Below are 20417 nucleotides of genomic sequence, written 5' to 3' on the forward strand. Positions count from 1 at the left end.
AAGAAAAAAAAAACATTTGACCACAGCCTCTAAGGCATACATTGGAAACTGCCTTGCCTGATCTGACCTTATGCATTCTAGTATTATAGATTCTGTGTTGGATCTTAATTTTGACTAATCAGATGGCCACCCTAAGGCCAGTGCAGGGGCTCTTCCCAGTCCTAATTTCTCATTTCCCCCAAGTCAGCTCCCCATTTCTTGCTAACCCTGCCCAACAGTGTCTGGTAAATTAGTGATAATCTTTTTGTTTCTGGAACATAGTGCCTTTTTGCAGGAGGGGTTCAGAAAGCACCATACTTTAAAGTGGAGAGCTCTCCTCAAGTTGCACAGAGTCCAGGAGATCCTCTGCCAGAGTAGGTCTGGGAAGCAAATACCTCGGTATCTGGCAATCTATACTATTTCATAAATGCTTCCAGAGACAGGAGCATAGTTAGGTCCCAGACATCCGTCCGATTAGTGATTCCAATAAAGTCCCATTTTTTTAAACCCTTACATTGTCGTACCTCCCATTGGAGGTTGCTTCTACCAGGGGAGTATCTTTTATCAGAGTGTACCTCCATCCTAGTTGTCAAGTTGCCATCTTCCATGCTTTTGCCACTGATAGGATGTGGTTCCATGGTTTTGGGACCCCTTTCTGTACAAGGCTGATTGGTAATCCCGGCATCTCATTGCATGCCTGTAGACTGTAAGAGAGGGCTCCACTTGCGGTGAGAAAAGCAATTCATTTGTAGCTTAGTAGTTGCGCAGCCCAGTAGTAATTCTGGGGTTCCATCAGCACTATGTCCCCATTGGCACTGGGGATCAGTATTTGTATCAATATTTGCGGTGGCTTTTGTCCGATAAAAATTTGCACACTACAGCCTTCCCTCACCTAAAGAGCTCCTCTGGAACTCAAGGGAAATAGGGTGTGTTTCGAAGATAGTATTAAAACCATACCTGCACCATCATCTTGAACAGAATCACACATCCTACTTGGGAAGGGGCAACCTCCTCCAGTATCTGACTTCCTCACAGAATTTATTGATTATCCAATGGAGATGAAAGATGAATAACTCTTTCTGGTCGTATATAATGTAGATGTCCAGATATTTGAAGACCAACTGGGTTGCAGTCATCAGGCATCTCGGGGCCTAACTCCTGCTGTCTTTTGACGGTACTACGATTGGGAACCCGCCTTGTTTGTGGCTGCAACCATCTAATATTAGCCTCATCATAGGCCTTCTGCCGCGTATACTCACCGTAATTCAGTGAGTATCACTTGATATCCACATACCGGTGACTTTTGTGTTCCCTAGATGGGATACCACCTACACCCCTTACATTGCGGCTAACTTCAAAGACCAAGACTCCATTCTTTGAGTCTCAATTGAATTGGCAACCATTCCCCATGTTATTATAAGTCCTGATGAGACTCTGGTGTCCTTTTATAGGGTTTAAGCGCTGTTGACATCTGAAAAGACAGACCTCTGCGTTTCTCTTCTCACATATGGCAATCCCCCGTATGACTGTAAACATCTGTGTCTGTCTAAGTTTATGTACCAGTACACCAACCACTTTGCAATACTTGGAACCTCTTCTTGCTTTGGTTTTGGTCTGCTTCACTTGGGGTGCACTTTCGACTTTCTCACTTTTTACTATTTAAAATATCTTTTTTCTTTGGTATTTATGAATAAAAACATTGCTAGAAGTTCATGACTGATACTGGTTGCTTAGCCCATGATGGATCTGCTCCAAATAGAATGTTTACTGCTTTGATGGTAATGTTCTAAAATTGATTGATTTGATTCAGAATGTTCTGCTTCATTCTTTTTGATTCTAAATGGTGCAAAATTCTATTTCTACCAAGACAGCAAACATGTTGCACCTTTCAATAGAGTCAAAAGCTTTTGGCTGTGTCCAAAGACAGGCCCTACACTGGCTCCTTGCTCCTCAGAGTGTATGCCCTGCTACCATAAATGCACCAAAAATGTAATCTCACGCTTCCGGGGAATATGAACCCTCACTGGTCAGGTCACCATTCCAGCCTGCCTGCCATGTATTCTGTCTATGTCTTGTGACACAAGAAAATGTATATCTTTCCCCATCACCAGAAGTTCCTCTGGCATCTTCATCAGTAGGTGCCCTAGTATGTCCATCGCAGTCAACTGGAGTTTGGAAGAGAAGTACACGGAACACAGAATGAGTTTTTCACTGTTCCACACGCTGTCACTGCTGCATAGCACCCCATAGCATTAAACTAGGTCTACTGAACCAAACACAAATGGGTTTGAGTTTTTGATCAGTTTTGCTACCCCTCAGGAACTGGTTGTAAAGTCAGAGACCTTTATCCACCCCTTCCCAGGAACTAATATCTTATGCTCAAGAGACGTGCTTCCTGTAAGAAAACCACACCCATGCTGCTGTTTTCAACATCTGAAGAAGAATCCCACTATTAACTTTCCTTCCCAGCCCATTTATATTCCAAATGAGCCTAAGCCTTCTCGGTTATGATGAAACTCATTCCTTCTCCAGTATATTTCAAGCCTGCACCATCCATTCGTGAACTCAACATTGTTTCCTTCAATTCTAAAACAGTAAGTTGGGTTGACGTCTTAACCAAGATAACATTTTTTTTTCAAAACCACTTTATTGATTGGAATTTAAAGCAGATTGTAGGTTACACCGGGTCAGATTGTCAGTACAGTAGGCTATAATGTATGAGGACATATTTCTAACAACAGTCCCTTTAGGACAGTTGAATCTTACCATAAACAAGTTCCTTGGAAAACAATAAACCACAAAATCATAACTGCTCCGTGTGACTGGGGTTAGCATGGTGGCTCCCTCTTTTGTGGGCAACAGGAATTAAAAGATCCCACAACTTAGTATATTCTTGGGGATAACTAAAGAAAAAAGGGGGGCATTAGCACCATGACGTCAAAGTGGCTATAGCGTATGCTGCTTGGTCTAGTTATGTTCATGGTGGGAGGTCTTCACTGTTAACCAGTAATTTATGGTTCTGCACTAGGTTATCCCAAAGGTCGGCTCTTAGGGCACATCTCAGTCCATGTTGTTCTTCCCGTCTTAAAGAAGGACCTTCCACCTCGGCCCAGTGCTTGAGGCCAGTATTAACCAAGATACCATAATGTAGAGTAACCCTAACAAACCCTTCACCACCACCCTTTACCACCCATCTTTACCCAAACAGCAACCATGAGCATTTTGACTTCCTGCCACCCTATTTCACAGGGAGCATATTGCCCACACATTAACAGCTTATTCAATTGAAACTTCTTACACCCTAGCATTTGCCACACCTGTTCACCGGTTAGTACGTAATTGTTCATGCATATCGGGGCAAGAATCAATGCTGTGGCCAGCCACTCCCCTGCCATACCGTACATTCTACTCTGTTATGTTTTTAGTTAATTGCCTGTTGTTAGTCTCATTCTTGGTTCACATAGAGCATTTATTGGTTGTGAACTCAGACAACTGGGCACCCTTTGTGTATGTTGTTGCTTCTGTTCTTGTAATTGTTGTCCCTGGAACCTCAGTAGCAAGGTACTGCTGCAAGCTCAATGAATTGCTAATTAGCTTTTTCATAGGATTTGGTTTTCAGCGGTTTATGAGGTCCAACAGTAAAAGCTTACTTTTGAAGGTTGGTTTTTGGCTAGAAAGATATATTTGTCGACACATATATAATGTTCAGTGAGTATATTGTTTTCCAGACAATGTCATGTCTATGTTAAAAATAGCACTTTTTTCCTTTGTGTTCAGTTGATTAGTAAGAAGATAGTTTTAAAAGTGCTGCTATTAATTTAAGTTCAAGATACTCTGGTTCAAACTATGACTATAATAAAGCTGCCTGTGCACCAAAGGCAGGACTGCAAAAGGTAGCAACCTGGGCAAAAAATATGGTTTTGGGAGAGAGCATTCCTGAAGTAGGCTTCATTTGGCTTTATTCAAATTGACTTTTGTTCAAGTACAGTGAAGACCACTCAGTTCTGAATTAAGTGCAGAGAACAGTGAACTTTTGAATGGATAACAACTCAGCTGCTAAGAATGTTCTGAGAGTCGCTGTACCCTAGCAAAGAGTGGCACAGGTGGGCTAAGACTGTGGGGATCAAGCCACAAAATCACAAATTTGGTAGTTCAGTTTGAGGTGTTTACACCAGCTTGTGAAAAAAGGGGGTTCATGCTGTCATACCAACAGAGAGGCATTTAGGTATTATCTGTTGGGGCTAAACACCATTAAGGGCCTTGGACAGCCACAGATCATTATGCATGCCTAAGTACACCACACAAAAGTGCATACTATGGGGCAGAGGAACACTCTGCAGGTGATCTGGGTGTTCATTAGTGTTCGCCTGTTCGCCTCAATGGCCTCTTGACCCACTCCTCCTCTTGCTAGGTTGATCTCTCTTGAGATGGAGAGAGTTGCTTGGGAGAACTCTGCCCCTAGATCAGCAGTCTCAGCACAGACATGGCAGCAGCAGCAGCAATCTCCATTCTTGGCATACTTTGCAAATTGAAAGATCTGCTTTTGTATGGGGAACGGCTAGGCCTGGACCCTTTGTCTACAATTAAGGCTGTCTGTCTACCTGCCGTGCAATGTACTCCCTTCTTCTAAGTTGAAGCACCAGAGCTCTTTTTCTTAGTCTTGAGGTGCATTCACGACTCCTTCAGGAGAGACTGAGAGGCATTCCTACTTCAGGCCAAGCCCTTTCTCTGTACAGGCGTGCAGGTATAACTTTGATCTAGCTCACAGGGCCAGTTTGTATTCAGAAACAGTAGCAGCAGGGCCAAAGGGAACTGGCCACTCAAATCTAAAAGTATCCCCAAGTATATGGAGGGTTACATTCACTACAAAGTTCATCTTTCTTGTAGGCTTGTACTGTTCTATGGAAAAAAACACTTTAAAAAGGTGCCTTGTCACTCGGGGTACCATGGAATGGCATGCACCCCTGATGTTTGCTAGAACTTGTATTGGAAGAAGAAAACCTCCAGGTGTTCAGAGGCAGCTGCTGGGCTTTATTGCCTTGGGCAGACAGGACACAGGATGTAGTGAGGGGCTGGCAGCCTCTCATTTTTTCTGTACGTGTTAAGCAGTGGCCATGACTTAGGCCACGGCCCAGAGTGAGGTGTCTGTCTCTGAGACCATAGTCTGTCCTGCTTCAACTAGCTTGATCTTGAAAAAGTGGACAAAAACAACTTTTCATGTTCCACTGACATGAGTGTGAATCTAAAATCACACAGACTTTTGATATAATGGCTGCAGTAGGGAGGCAACATTAGGAAAGCAGCTCAGCACAAGAGGACCTGCAGGGGGTGCGAGACAGCAGGCTGTTGAGTACCGCTAGACCTGTGAAGTACCCTGCAACCTTCAGGACTGTATAGATACAGGGTGGTTGTCCCTGTCTAAGTAGAGTCCCTCACAATAGTCAGGGTAAGGGAGATACACAACTCAAATAACCCATGCTCACCCCCTTGGTAGCTTGGCACACGCAGTCAGGCTTATCTCAGAGGCAATGTGTAAAGCATGTGCACACACACACACACACACACATACAGTAACACAGTGAAGCACAACAAAAGGACTCCACAACAGTTTAGAAAAATAGCCGATATTTATCTATATCAAACAATACCAAAACAACAAAAATCCAACATACACAAAAAAAAAAATCTAAACTAAAAAGAGTTTTCATCCATAAGGATCAATGGATGATTTGTTTGAGCACAAAGTACCTGGTATGCATCATAAATATAGCCGCAGGGGCGAGAGGACGTCAGAAAAGCAAACGATGTGTTGATACCTGACTCGCAAGTGAGGCCTTGCGTCGATTCATTCCCTGCCGGGTAAGCGTTGCGTCGATTCTTTCCTCACAGAGAAGGGATGCGTAGATTTCCAGACATGCAGCCCCGAATCCGTGCGGTGATGTTGAAGGAACGATGCACGGAAAATCCAGATGCACTGTAATGATGAAGTCGCTCTGAGCTGGCGAAGCGTAGATTTTTGCAGGTAGGCACTACGTCAAGTTTACATCACGAGGCAAGTGCTGTGTCACTTTTTCTGCCGCTCAGCTCTGGTGCATGGATTTTAACTCAGGTTCTGCCAGCTTCTACTTCCAGGGGCCCAGGGACTGGATGTGGCACCACTTGGCAAGTCAGGGGATCTCAGCAAGAGAGCCAATGTGCTGGCAGATAAAGTCTTTGATGTCCCTGAGACTTCTTAACAGGAGCCAAAGTCAGTCCAAGCCCTTGGTGAAACTTCACAAGCAGGAAACACAGCAAAGACCAGTCTTTGTCTTCTCTTAGGCAGAAGCAGCAACTGCAGGCCAACCCAGCAAGGCGCACTCAACAAAGGGACCATAATCCTCCCCACAGCTCTTCAGCTTTTCTCCTTGGCAGAGTTTCCTCTTGATCCAGAAGTGTTCCAAAATTCTGGGGTCAGCAGTCCAATACTTATACTCATTTCCGCCTTTGAAGTAGGCAAACCTCAAAGGAAAGTCTTTGTAGTGCACAAGACCCTGCCTCTTCCTTGCCCTGCCCCAGCCACACTCTAGCGGGTTGGAGACTATTGTGTGAGGTCAGGCACAGCCCTTTCAGGTTCAAGTGTCAGCTCCTCCCTTCCACTCTAGCCCAGGAAGACCCATCAGAGTATGCAGAACACACCTTAGCTCCCTTTGTGTTACTGCCCAGAGTGAACTCAAAAACAGCCCAACTGTTAGTCTGACCCAGACATGGATTCAGCAGCCAATGAAAGGTGCAGCATGGTTAAGCAAGGACATGCCCACCTTCTAAAAGAGGGCATTTTCAAATTTACAATCTAAAAACAAAATGTACCAAAAGATGTATTTTTAAATTGTCAGACCTCAAACTCCATATTTTATCTGCTCCCAGTGGGAAACTGCACTTAAAAGATATTTCAAGGCAATCCCCATGTTAACCTATGGGAGAGCTAGGCCTTACAATAGTGAAACCAAATTTGGCATTATTTCACTACTAGGACATGTAAAACACACCAGGCCACGCCCTACCTTTTAAATACACTACACCCTGCCCTTGGGGCTGCCTTGTACCTACTTTAGGGGTGACTCACATGTAGTAAAAGGGAAGGTTTGGGCCTGGCAATTGGGGTACACGTGCCAGGTCGAACTGGCAGTGCAAAATCGGAAACACATACTCTGCAGTGGCAGGTCTGAGACATATTTGCAAGCCTACACATTTGAGTGGCACAATAAGTGCTGCAGGCCCACTAGTAGAATTTGATTTACAGACCCTGGGCACCTCTAGGGCACATTACTAGGGACTTACTAGTAAATCAAATATGCGAATCAGGGATAACCAATCATAATCACAATTTAAACAGGGAGCACTTTAGCACTGGTCAGCAGTGGTAAAATGCCCAGAGTACCAACATCAGCAAAAACAAAATTCAGCACACAGTCAAAAATACAGGAAGCAGAGGCAAAAAGTCAGGGGAAACCACGCCAAGGATGCCAGGTCTAACAAAGGGGAACCCAGACTAGATACCACACCGCTTATTTATCCAATCACTACCATGCAGACCTTTAACACTCAGGGAATTGAGAAGGCACAGTCCTGAAACAGCATGTGGATTAAACAGAGAGAGCCGTAGGCATTCTCCCACTGAGTTGCAAATACAAAGGCGTGTACCCCTCAACTGTAGATCAGCTGTTACCAGTTACTGGCAGTGGTACTGAACTGTTTCCAGAGTAGGGGTGCTGCCATCAATGTTACATCCCTGCCGTCATAGGGACTATGAAAAATCCAAGTGTCACACAAAGGCCAAGTAGAGCAAATAAACCAGGGCAATCAAGCAGGAGAATGGGACGGGTGTGGTATGTAGCCATTGGTGATATTTGGAGCAAACTGTTGCAAATATGTTACTAAAGTACGGTTTGGCACACATTGTCATTTAAAGACAGCACATTTTCCATCGGAATGGTCACAAATACGTACTGACATGCACATTTACTGATACAACTACGTAGTGCACAAATAATGTGTGGGAACTGGATTTCAGTAAATTTGTATCATTTGCACATCACCAAGTAAAATATCTTGATTTGTTTTGATTCTATCAACATGTTTATTTCCCTCATACTTTTGAATAAAAAAAAGCCTCATTTGTGTGTGCCGAACTGACGGTATATTTTTAAATATGTTCACTGCTGATTTACAGGTATTTAAATGCTGTGTTTTAGAGGACAAATAGAGAACAGCCTACCACATTTTCTTTCCCACTGTCTGTACCCCAGCAAGATTGCCAGACAGTTCACTTTACCCAGTCCTCTAACTTTGCCGTCACAGAAAAAAAATTAAATCATTGTGCTAAAGGAATAAGAAGCAGTTTGTCAGAAGACAGCCTGGCATTTGACCTCTCTTTGAAAGCACAGCAAATGTGACAACATAAAATCAAACTTTTAAGGCATCTGTATTGCTAATTCACCTTCAGAACTCCAGCAAGGTTATTTTGAGGATACTGCAGCACTCTTACCTCTAGTGCCTGTGACTACTGCTCGTGTCATAATCTGGTTATTGGAATAATGGTCATCCATTATAAAAGGAGTAGCACTTTAGATGGTCTCCTATCACCCAGTGGAAACTGGAGCCCTGTTGGTTCGAAAAATGTAGAGCTCCTGCCAAGGGACTTGAGATGCGGGTCTCTTGCACAAGACAATGTACTGGCTTTATCAGAATGATGCAGTGAAGGCCAGTATGATATTTAGTCAAGGGACTTGAAGCCCTCCACAACATAGCAGGCATTAGCACCTACATTTTAATGTTTGAAATGCAGCCTCTAGATACTGTCAAAAGCCCTCAGCAGAAGCTCTATTACAGCAAACAGTTGACTGAAGGGATGTTGGGGAGGATGCAGTGGCAGTGCAGGCACATTCGATATTATTGGCCTTAGTGCCAGTCAGTAAGTGGCATTATTAACCGACTCTGGAGTCAATAATGCTACATCAGATTCATATTTCTTTAAGTAAGTGGCACAGTGTTCCTTTTGAGAGCCACAGCAGCCATTTTCTAGGTTTTTCTGACCTAGCCCATTTAAAAAAAGAGATTTAAGTACAGTATATGTAGGCCCTTTCTCACACACTAGCTCTCACAAACGCTCACCTTTTCTTTCTTTCTCTCACTATAAATATATATATATATATAGTCACTGAAAATACTAAACGTTACAGGGACATTATAGCTAGGAATTGGGGGAGTTGGCCATGGCTTTCGACTTCTCTGGGCGTGAGAGGGTGTATGTGGGGGTGAGATTAGCTGTCAGATTGTCTGTCTGGGTGTGTGAGTGCGTACACCAGTGTTTTAGTGGGTCTGTCAGTGTGTGCACAGGTCTGTGAGTGGGTGCATGAGGGTGTCAGTGGGTCTGTGAATGGGTGCGTAAGTGTCTGAGTGGGTCTGTGAGTGGGTGCATAAGTGTCTGAGTTAGTGCGTAAGTGTCTGAGTGGATGTGTGAGTGGGAGAAATTGACTGGAAGAGAGACAAAGAGAGAAAGAGGGAAGGAGAGAGTTTTTTTAGGCTTTAATATCTCATATAATTGAATGAGATATTTGTGTTTGATTTAAAATAAAAGTCCAGCCTTGAACCCCAAAGCTCAGTTTGAAGGTCTGTGACCTTCACACTAGGCTATGTTTTTCCTTTTTTAAATTTTTATTTTTTTTAGCCCTTTATGGGTTTTTTGGGACTGCGAGGGGAGCCTTAAGGGCTCCCCCACGGTCCCTATTAATTTATTTCTTTATATATATATATATATATATATATATATATATATATAAATAATTTAAAAAATTTTTTTTTAATAAAAAGCCCTTATGGGCAACCTGACCCTGCGGGGGAGCCTTAAGGCTTCCCTCGCAGTGCCATTGCTTCAGCTCCTTGCTTGCTGAAGCATTTCATCTCTGTCCCCTGCACGCATGCAGCCCCCGCAAATATATTACATTTTGCCCCAGGGGGTGGTGGTCCCTGGGGTGCAGTCGGGCCACAGGCCCCCATGCACATTATTACCTGAATGCCCCAGGGAGATGGTGGTCCCTGGGGCAGTAGGAGGGGGCTGGGCACCCCCCACCCACATGTTAGAACACAGCCCTGGGGAGGTGGCGGTCCCCAGTGCAGCGAGGGTTACGTGGACCCCCGCATATCAATTATAATCCCTGGGGAAATAGCATTCCCTGGATCAGCGGGAGGGGGATAGGAGGCCCCTCCCCCCCTGCATTTCTAGAGAAATGCCCCTGGGACTTGGGCTACCCTGGGACTTTATAGCAATAAGTGCGGGAGACCACACTTCATTTGTTTTTTTTTTATTTTATGGTTGAAGTGTTATCAGCCAATCTGATCTCTGCACGAGATTTTCTTTAATTTCTTTAAACTACTGAATGCAAAGCAAAGAAGCACTCTCTGGACCAGGACCTAGCTTCCTGACATATTTGGTGTAATTCCGTCCAGTAGCCAAAGATATAAGTAAGTAAGAAAAATGCTTTTTATATGTTAACTAGGTCTTAACTACAACTACAACTACCTAGTAGCGACTGCCACTAGGTTATATATATTACCATATATATATCTTACACACTCTCTCACCCTCTCTCTCTCTGTCTCTGTCATGTGAAGGACTGTGAATACGTTCATGCTTCTTAAGGTATTAAAATATATGTCTAGCTCTTGTGGCTCAAAGGGCTTACGATGATATCCGTCAAATTTATGAAATTCTGTTCTCAAATCTCCTTATGGAAATACAGGATTTGCAGCGTGTGAAGAGCCTCTAATGTCGCTGGAATGCGATTCGATGTTTTGGATCAACTGTTGAGGTGAAAGCACATCGGCTTGCAAACAGACCTGTTACTCTCTCCCCTACCGGTGTTCCTACTGAACCTGCCGAACAGAGCAATGCAGCCTCCACAAGTGATGGTTTGCTGAGAGGAGATACTCCTTCCGAATTTGCAGGGTTTTTTGGGGGAGGGGATATTCAGAATCATGACGTTCGCAAGAAGACGTGCCGTACAGCCTAATACACTTTCAGCGTTGAGATGTAATGCACAGTTGTATGCGTTAAACGTTCGCTGCTGATATCTGCTGTGATTTGCAGATTACAAGCTAAAATCCCAGCATGCCCAACTCTGTCATTTATCCTTCCGAGATTGACACACTGCATTTCATTACATTATGTACTACCGCTTGCCATTTACAATAAATAGAAATGACTAAAACATTGCTATAACTTCAGTAGTAACACAATTTAGTAAATATGTTAGATCAAGGGACAAAGACGACTGAGGTGCGTTTGTGTGTTTGATGGATAAAGTATACTTGAGAAGTAGGGGGTCCCCCAAAGTGGGCGTTCCACAGAATATGTCTAGCTTCACGAAGGAGGGTTTACCATCATAGATGTATAGTTATAGGGATAGCTGACTCATATCTCCCTCCTCATGCCCTTTTGGTCTCCATCCCTCTTTCTACTCCTTGCCCATGTTATTGTGGCCTTTTCCTTGTATGTCTGGTTCTGAGTCACATTTGAATATGGAGATAGGCTTTGTGCTTATCAGTTAGGGCAAGTCAGGTTTTGGCCCAGAAGAAAGCTTCACCTTCTCGAAGACTGTAGCTGGTGCCAGGCCTTTGCAGCTCCTGACAAAGGAGACTTGTTTAATGATAATTCCCAGGCATTATGTTCAACTGTGGTAGAATAGGACCAAGGTTAAACACAAGGCACCCGATTGGCTAAAGGGTTTTATTGTGTGGTTGCTTATAAAGTGCTTTCGATACTCCTTGCAAGCCTTAAAGCTCATTCGTTTTGAGTAAATGGCTACTATATGTGTGGCATTCGTTTTCTGATTTATGGTCATGCGATGTCAGGCTAATCACTTATCTGGCAGTATAATTCTGGAATCTTGAGTATGGTAATCATTTATTTGTGTGCCTAGTGTAGAGTCTCTTGGCACATTTTAGTTTTGACTATGCTAAGGCTGTGGAGGCTAGGGTCTTGTATTTTGTGAGGTTAGCCTAGCAGTATTCTGATGAGTTGATGGTGCTTTTCGTCATCTTTTTTACCTGAATTTCCATTGAGAATTTGAAGTCCAAGATCACACCCTGTTCTTTACTTTTTGTGAAGTGGAAGTGGGCAATCCAAGCACGTTCCTTCAGGATCCCATATATGTGCGAATATTGGAAGCTGTTTTTTAATCTGGGTATGGGTGAAGGGTGGGGCTCATTGTCGTAATGCTTATTGTGTTGTCGATTTTCTTGTGTTTATTGTTCACTCATTTCTCTTCAAAATTAAATTGTCGCCAAAATTATCAGTAATGGACTCATCAGCCCCCTTTTAACATCGGTCAATATGCTGTCCTGCTATCATCTTTGGTGTAACGAAATGGTTATATGTCAAACTTTAGGGATGGCACTTAGGTTTCGTTCTCTACTTGCAGGCCTCTTGGAGGATTATTTTCGATTTTGCCCATTTACATTATTTGTGAATTCCATACATGACAGTATCTGCTATTGAACATGTGGCTTTACGACATTAACTGTGTGATGACCTGTTCGTTGCTTGCACTATTTCTGTATTGTATAATGAAAAAACTCAATAAACAGATTCAAACAAAAACGTGGAGGCGTCGTGTTCGCTGTAATGACGTTGCGGTCGTATATAGGCGCCACCGTGGCGAGCTGACGTCAGTTCTTTTATTTCCACGCCAGCCTGTGCGCAGATCCGGAGAGAGCTACCTCAGTCTTTTTTTGGCTACATCGACACTTTTGTCGAATTCTTTTGACGAGTTTGTAGACGCGTCGAGGGATGCCCCAAAAGACCCGATTCAAGTCCTGCGACTCCTGTCACCGAACAATGTCGGTGATAGATCCGCACCTCGTGTGTCTTTGGTGCCTGGCGTGGGATCACGACCCGAAGTCGTGCTCCGCATGAACCCGAAAGCTTTGAGAGAGCGGTTCCTAAAGCTCATGGCGGCCCGACACTCGACCCCGCGACGCTCATGTTCTCGTTCGAGAGGAAGGTCTTGAGACCAGCTGCGGAATCATCACTACTCTTCATCCTCAAAGTCATCTGGACATTCGGGTCACAAAAAGAAGTCGTCGAAGAAGGACAAGCATTCTTCGACTTCATGCGATACGGCGCGGGGAGAGCGTTGACGTTCTTGGCCTCTGTCCTCAGAGCCTTCATCTGGGTCGCGCTTCCCCGACTTACCGGAAGCCAGAGCCACCCCTGCCCAGCTCAAAGAATTTTCTGAGGCAATGCGCCTCATTTTTGGGCAGACCGACCCACCTTTGGCACCCTCAGGCACAGGTTAGTTGGTGGGGACCCCCTCGGGTTTGAAGTCGTCTGCTTTGCCCATGGATCCAGAGGGCCCCTCCGGATCCAATCACAGATCCGTCCCGATGCCAGTCGTGCCACAGCGACCTTCCCCGGCATCAGGTCAGACATCGACGCACCAGACGTCGGTTGGGCTCACAATCGACGTCGATCCCATCCTCATACCCAACGACCCGGAGCAGGAACAACTTCGCTCGTCTCCGATTCTGTTCTCTATGGGCTCTCCTGGGCCCAGGGTTGATCCAAACCCTTATTCTTATGGGTATGGATATGGGGAGAGTATGAAGGGGACACTAGACCCTTTAGAATACCAGCTTGACCCCCAAATGGACTGGGTGCAGCAGGATTTGAGTGATGCCAGCGGTCTAGACACCGTCCCTGACACTGGTACATTGAGAACATCTGGCCTTTCAAGGGATGTCCGGCAATCCTTGATGGACATGCCCTTTGATGGCACATGTCTCTTCGGAGGCAAGGTGGACTTGGCGCTTGAATGCTTTAAGGATTCCTGAGCCACGGCCTAGTCCCTTGGCCTTGTGCCCGCTTCTAGATCCCAGCAGTCCACCTTTCACCCCTTTCATGGCTACGGAAGAAGCACCCAACTGCATCCTTTCCCCCTGGCCATCGACCTGCGCATGCTGTACAGCCCCTGCGCGGATGCGGGATCCCACACCCCCGGGGATCAGGGAGCCAGCAGGTCACTCAGTCCACCCCGCGCCCCTCCTCAGCCTCCAAACCTTTCTAGTTCGCAGGTACACCAGGAACCAGTTGGCGTCAGGATTCGCCATCACCTGCCCCAATGGCAATCCATTACCTCGGACAGGTGGGCCCTCCAGATTGTCCGAATGGACTACTCCCTCCCCTTTGAGATACCTCCTCCAGCCATGCCATCATTATACAATCGAATTTCGGAGAATCATGTGGCGCTTCTCCATGAGGAAGTCCAAGCCCTTTTGGGCAAAGGAGCTATAGAGAGGGTTCCGTTGCAAGAAGTCGGTTGTGGTTGCTATTCCCGCTACTTTTTGGTGCCGAAAAAGGACAAAGAGCTTCGTCCTATATTAGATCTTTGGTCCCTCAACTTCTTCCTCGAAAAGCAGAAGTTCAAAATGTTGACATTGGCTCAGGTCCTATCTCCCCTGGATCCCGGAGACTGGATGGTAGTGTTGGACTTGCAAGACGCATACTTCCACATTCCCGTTTTGCTGGCCCACAGACGTAACAAGTACTTTCAGTTTACTGTGCTCCCCTTTGGCCTTACCAGTGCCCTTTGGATGTTCACGAAAGTGATGGTAGTGGTGGCAGCTCATCTAGGCAGGTTAGGGGTCCCAGTCGTCCCCTATCTCGACGATTGGCTGTTGAAGGCGAAGTCGCCCCAGACAGTCGTCACTCACCTCCAGACTACGGCAAACCTTTTGCATTTGCTGGGATTCACTATCAACGTGCCAAAGTCACACCTGACTCCCTCTCTGACCCTCCCTTTCATTGGAGCTGATCTGGATACAATGCAGAATCGGGTATATCTTCCTGAAAAGGGAGTCCAGGATATTTGGGCTTTGATACCGATGTTTCAGCCTCTGTCCTGGATTTCAGTGAGAATGACTCTGAGGCTGCTGGGCCTTATGGCCTCCTGCATCCTGCTAGTTCAAAATGTCAGATGGCATATGCGGGCTCTGCATTGGGACCTGAAGTTCCAGTGGGCGCAGCATCAGGGGATTCTCTCCGACAAGGTCCAAATGTTGGAAGGAACTGCGAGAGACCTGCAGTGGTGGTTAACAAATCAGGATTGGGTCAAGGGCACATCCCTCTCCTTTCCCCAACCAGATCTTACAGTTGTGACAAATGCCTCACTCCTGGGATGGGGCAGCCACATGGGAGAGGCAGGGATCAGAAGACTCTTGTCTCCGGCGGATACCGGGCTCCATATCAATCATCTGGAGCTCCGAGCGATTCGACAAGCATTCCTTCCCTCTCTCAAGGGGAAAGCAGTGCAAGTGTACACAGAAAACACCACGCCATTTGGTACTGCAACAAACAAGGCGGAGTGGAGTAATGACCCTTTGTCAAGAGGCTCTTCGCCTCTGGACTTGGTTGGGAAACAGGGCATTTCCCAGGTGGTTCAACACCTGGCGGGCTCCTTGAATGCCAGAGCAGACAAACTCAGCCGACGATGCTTGTTCAATCACAAATGGCGTCTCCATCCGGAGCTGGTGCAAGGTCTTTTCCTTCAGTGGGGAGAACCTTGGTTAGACATGTCCGCCTCCGTAGAGAATGCGCAATGTCAGCTGTTTCGCGTGTTGGAGTTTCCAAGGTGCCACTTGCTCGGTGACGCCTTTCGTCGCGAGTGGAATTCAGGCCTCCTGTATGCCTTTCCGCCCATACCACTTCTGCCCAGAATTCTGAAGAAGATCAGGCAAGACCGGGCCCAAGTTATACTGGTGACTCCGCACTGGGCACGAAGAGTCTGGTATCCCGAGCTGTTGAGCATGGCTATAGCCCCTCTGATCAGACTGCCTCTTCGGGAGGATCTTCTGTTGCATCAGCAGGGGATAGTCCTCCATCCAAATCTGTCCACCTTCCGCCTCCTTGCATGGAGATTGAGCGGCAACAGTTGTCATCTTATGACTTGCCACCTGAAGTCTGTAATGTTATCTTGACAGCCAGGCGTCCCTCAACCAAAACCATATACGCTTGTCTTTGGAAGAAATTTGTGGCATGGTGCATTGGCAAATCTGTCGATCCTCTATGTCCTCCTCCTCTTTATTCTTTCCCTTGCCCAGCAGGGTTCCACCCCGGGCACTCTTAAGGGATATCTTTATGCTATCTCTCCTTTCTTGAGGTTACCATATCAGCCTTCTTTATTTAAATCTACTATAGTTGGGACGTTTCTTAAGGACCTCAGACATTTCTTTCCTCCTATCCCATTCAATCATGCCCCAATGGGATCTAAACCTTTTTTTAACATACCTTATGTGAGCCCCGTTTGACCCGCTTCACAATTGCCCTTTACGGCTCTTAAACATCAAGACTGTCTTTTTAGTTGCCATTACCTCTGCCCGCAGAGTAAGTGAGCTCCAGGCTCTGTCATCTAAGCCACCTTTCTTGGCCATACATCCTGACAAAGTGGTACTTTGCACAAGGGCTTCTTTCCTACCTAAAGTAGTGACACCCTTCCATGTCGGACAGTCCATCACCTTGCCTACCTTTTATGCACCCCCACATCCCTCTCATGAAGAGGAGAGACTCCACCGTCTGGACCCAGAAAGAGCGTTGGCGTTCTACCTTGATCGTACCAAAGACTTCCGTGTGGACGATCAACTCTTTGTGGGATATGTGGGTGCAAAGAAGGGGAAGGCGGTGCAGAAGAGGACAATTTCAAGAGGTACTCTTATGCATCAGAATGTGCTACGCTCTGGCTAAAAAGCAACCTCCTGAAGGTTTGCGGGCTCACTCCACCAGAGCTACTGTTGCTACCACGGCGCTAGCACGGGGCGTTCCAGTCCTGGACATCTGTCAGGCAGTGATGTGGGCATCTCTGCTCACTTTTACCAAACACTACTGCCTGGACAGTCAGGTCCGAAGGGATGGCTACTTTTGCAGTTTGCTCCTGAGGGACTTCTTGGTGTGATCTTAGTCGCAGCCGCCCACCGGGGATGGTATTGCTTGGGTATCTATTCAAAGGTAAGGAATCTGCAACTAGAAGTCTCTATCAGATGTAAAAGTTACTTAACTTCGGTAACGATATATCTGGTAGAGACATATTCTAGTTGCAGATTCCTTACCGACCCGCCGATCCTCCCCGCTCTGCAAACTGATTTCTATGAACAGGAACTTCCCCTTAAGGGCCCTAGTTTTGGCACACCACTATGTGTTCTTAATGGCTCCGTGCTACTGGCGTGGAGAGTTGTGAAAAGAAACTGACGTCAGCGCACCGGGTTGGCCCATATATAGGACTGCGATGTCATCAGAGCAAACACGGCGCCAACGATGCCCCCGGAGTCGACTGACGCCACCTGATGGTGCGCAGAGGTACTGCTCCAGATCCAGTCTGACGCCTGGGGAAATTCAAAGGTAAGGAATCTGCAACTCAAATATGTCTCTACCAGATATATTGTTACCGAAGGTAAGTAACTTGTGCGTTAAATACCTGCAAACATTCTATAACCCCAGCGTGTCTCAAGGTCTGATGTTTATCCAGTTTAAGATATATTTGGGTGTTATTCGTTGAAGGTATATCTGGGTGTTATTCGAATACTTGTGACATTTTATTGAAAAGGCGTCTCATAGCCCAGGTGGCATCGGGTGTAGGTGATTCACAGTGTCAAAACATGCTGGGAGGCCTAGTTGGAGTAGAGCAGCAACGCCCTCCGAAATGACACTGTCCTTCAAGTAATCCCAAACAGTCTGCCTTTTGGTTGGAGAGAGTTTTTTATCTCAACAAATTTTGAAATGTGAATGAACACAGGTTTTTCAGTCAGTTTGCACAGAGATTGTCAATTCGATATAGGTGTGTATTTTGTTAGGTCGTTTTGGTCCAATCCTTGCTACTTCAGAAATGCTTTGATATAGGATGTTTTTGGCTGGCGGGGAAGTTCTCCCTATGATAGAAATTAATTGATTGCTCTTGCCCGTATGGATGCAGGGATAGCTTCAAGAATGTTCTTGAATTTAAATTTGCTTGGGTTTCTTTTATGGATAGTTGATAAATCAAACATAGTTTTGGGTTTGTGATCCTGTGGTTGTGATTTGGCTCGATTATTAATGCAATGATGTTCATGTTGTTTTTCATGAGGAAGCATGTCTCAAGATCTCTGTGTTTTTGCAAGGTGCTCTATAATTGAGTTCCATAGTTATGGGGAGTGATTGGCATAGTCTAGTGCAGTCTGGTGTCTGGAATTCAGAGATAGTTTTGAACAGTTATTTGGCTGAACTGGCGGAATCTGCTATGCATTGTGAACATTGAGGCTTCTTGGCTTTTTAATTCGTTGATTTGTAGGTTTTGTATTGTGTTTCTATCATGTTTTTCATCCTCCTCATTTATTTTTCTCCACTGTCCTTGAAGCATTCTTGTTTCCTTTTTTCTGACTTTATATTTGTAGGGCGTTTTGCTTTCACTAATGATCGAGCTAACAAAAATCTCTGGAATGCACCTCTTAATTCAAAGAAGACATTTATTATTTCACCACGAGGTTCCTAAAAGGAGATTAGCATGTTGAAAGCATACGTTTAAAAATAGTTACAGCAATGAAAGGAAAACATACCAAAATGATTCTCAACTGCAATATACACTGAAAATATATGTATTTATATCATAATGCAAAGCAAATAATGAAGTAAAAATGCATCACCGTAGGGCCTGCCAAGTTCATCATCTTTCTCATGGCAGCAAGACGATGACCCCGTTCAACTGCGAAAAACAAAGAGATCTCCACCCTCACGGGAAAGGCATCAGGCATCCGACATCCAGAATCCTGATTGAGGCCACTTACCCTCTCACTGTCGCACTGGGTCTTTTTATATCTTGAAAAACCAAAAGGAGGTTTCTGTAAAAAAAACCTTCATTTTGCAATTCAAACATGCTGGCTAGTTTAGGTCAGGGTTGAAAGAAACAGGTTGGACCTGGCCAGTTTCCCAAGGTTTCTCTCCCAAGCCTAAGCCGTTGCCTGCTGCACCATAAACATCAGTCTAGTACATCCTTATCATGCTGACTGACTAACTCCTTCATATTAGGTACTAGCCCTTCGGTGAATATATATGCCCTAGCTCTTCGGTGAGAAAGAGCACGAAAACAAGACAGTTACAATGTGGAAAATTACGAACAGGCTTTAACATGACAGAGTCTAATGCTACGATAAAGTCAATAGGCAGAATGAATCTAAGGCTAAACTGAATACAAAATGAAGTCTGTAACTGGTGAACACTGGATAGATAATCTAGGTGCAAAGTGGTGCAACACAAAGTCAGTGGTCAAAACACACATTTCACTACATTCCACCCTTTGATCAATGTCTTTGCGTAAATTACAGATTGAAAATCTAATTCTCTCTTTTTAACATTACAAGCCATTGTACACAGCAACATAATGAATCACTGATTAACGTATTGATCTTATAAACAGTTAAACCAGATACACCTACAATGAAAAGACTGAAGCTTATATATTCTAATTAGGTTAATAACTGATTGAATAGTGTCTCTAGGATAGTAAGTTGGTATAGAATTAGATGGAAACATCATGAGTTCTAATCATGTAAAGGTACACGGTCCATCTGTAATGTTTGCTGCAATATAAGTGTTCCCATACGAGAATAGTCAGCCAAATGGCAATTTAAACATGCTTAATGAGACTGGCAGCAGTCATCAAATGATAACAAGCCATGGGTTAGTTCAAGGAAAAATGTAATCAAACAGGTTGATAGAACTTCCATGGTATTCTGCATTGTTCCCATGCAGAACTTCAATCTGTGAAGCACAATTAGCGCTAAATGGATCCATGGGTTTTGTTCTTTAAAAGCAGCAGGAGCGTTGCATAAAGGTGATCATTCAGGTTCAAGTTGTGGGTAAGGTCCCTCCCCCGACCCCATGCGCAAACACCCGAAGGGAGACCACACAGCACACTCATGGTCAGTGGCAAGTCGTAGTAAGATCTGTAAAACAAACAAGTATGATTTTTCTTGCAAATAACATTTGCCATTTGAAATGTGCTCCTCTTTTTCCTTTCCTTGTTTTATAATCAGCAGGGCATTATTTTGGGGCCTTTGGCTATAATTTCTGCAGGTTCTGGAGGGCCATTTGGGGATTCAACCCACACCTTAGCACTGAGGTTGTTATCTGCTGAACTTCCCTTTCCTTGCACTGTCAGAAGGGCTGGGGCAGTCCTCTTCCTCACCAATCCCCCATACACTGCACTTATGACAAGTTGGACAATTCTGTCTCCAATCTGTATGAATAAATCAGCTTCTCCACTACTTAACGGAATAGCTTTGATTTCTATCTGTCCTGGTAACTTTCCTCTCCTCAATTGATCTTTGACTGTTTGTGGGACAGATCTCTCTTGTGTGTGCTGACAAATAGGACATTGCAT

The 20417-nt window shown here is 45.0% G+C and overlaps 1 protein-coding gene across 2 annotated transcripts in view; it reads left to right on the forward strand.

Annotated features, from left to right (window-relative positions):
- The window catches only part of PIGN (phosphatidylinositol glycan anchor biosynthesis class N), a 988499-nt gene that overhangs the window by 615371 nt on the left and 352711 nt on the right, over nucleotides 1–20417 (forward strand). The window lies entirely within an intron of this gene.

This window comes from Pleurodeles waltl, chromosome 2_2, assembly GCF_031143425.1.
Source record: "Pleurodeles waltl isolate 20211129_DDA chromosome 2_2, aPleWal1.hap1.20221129, whole genome shotgun sequence".
Classification (NCBI taxonomy): domain Eukaryota; kingdom Metazoa; phylum Chordata; class Amphibia; order Caudata; family Salamandridae; genus Pleurodeles; species Pleurodeles waltl.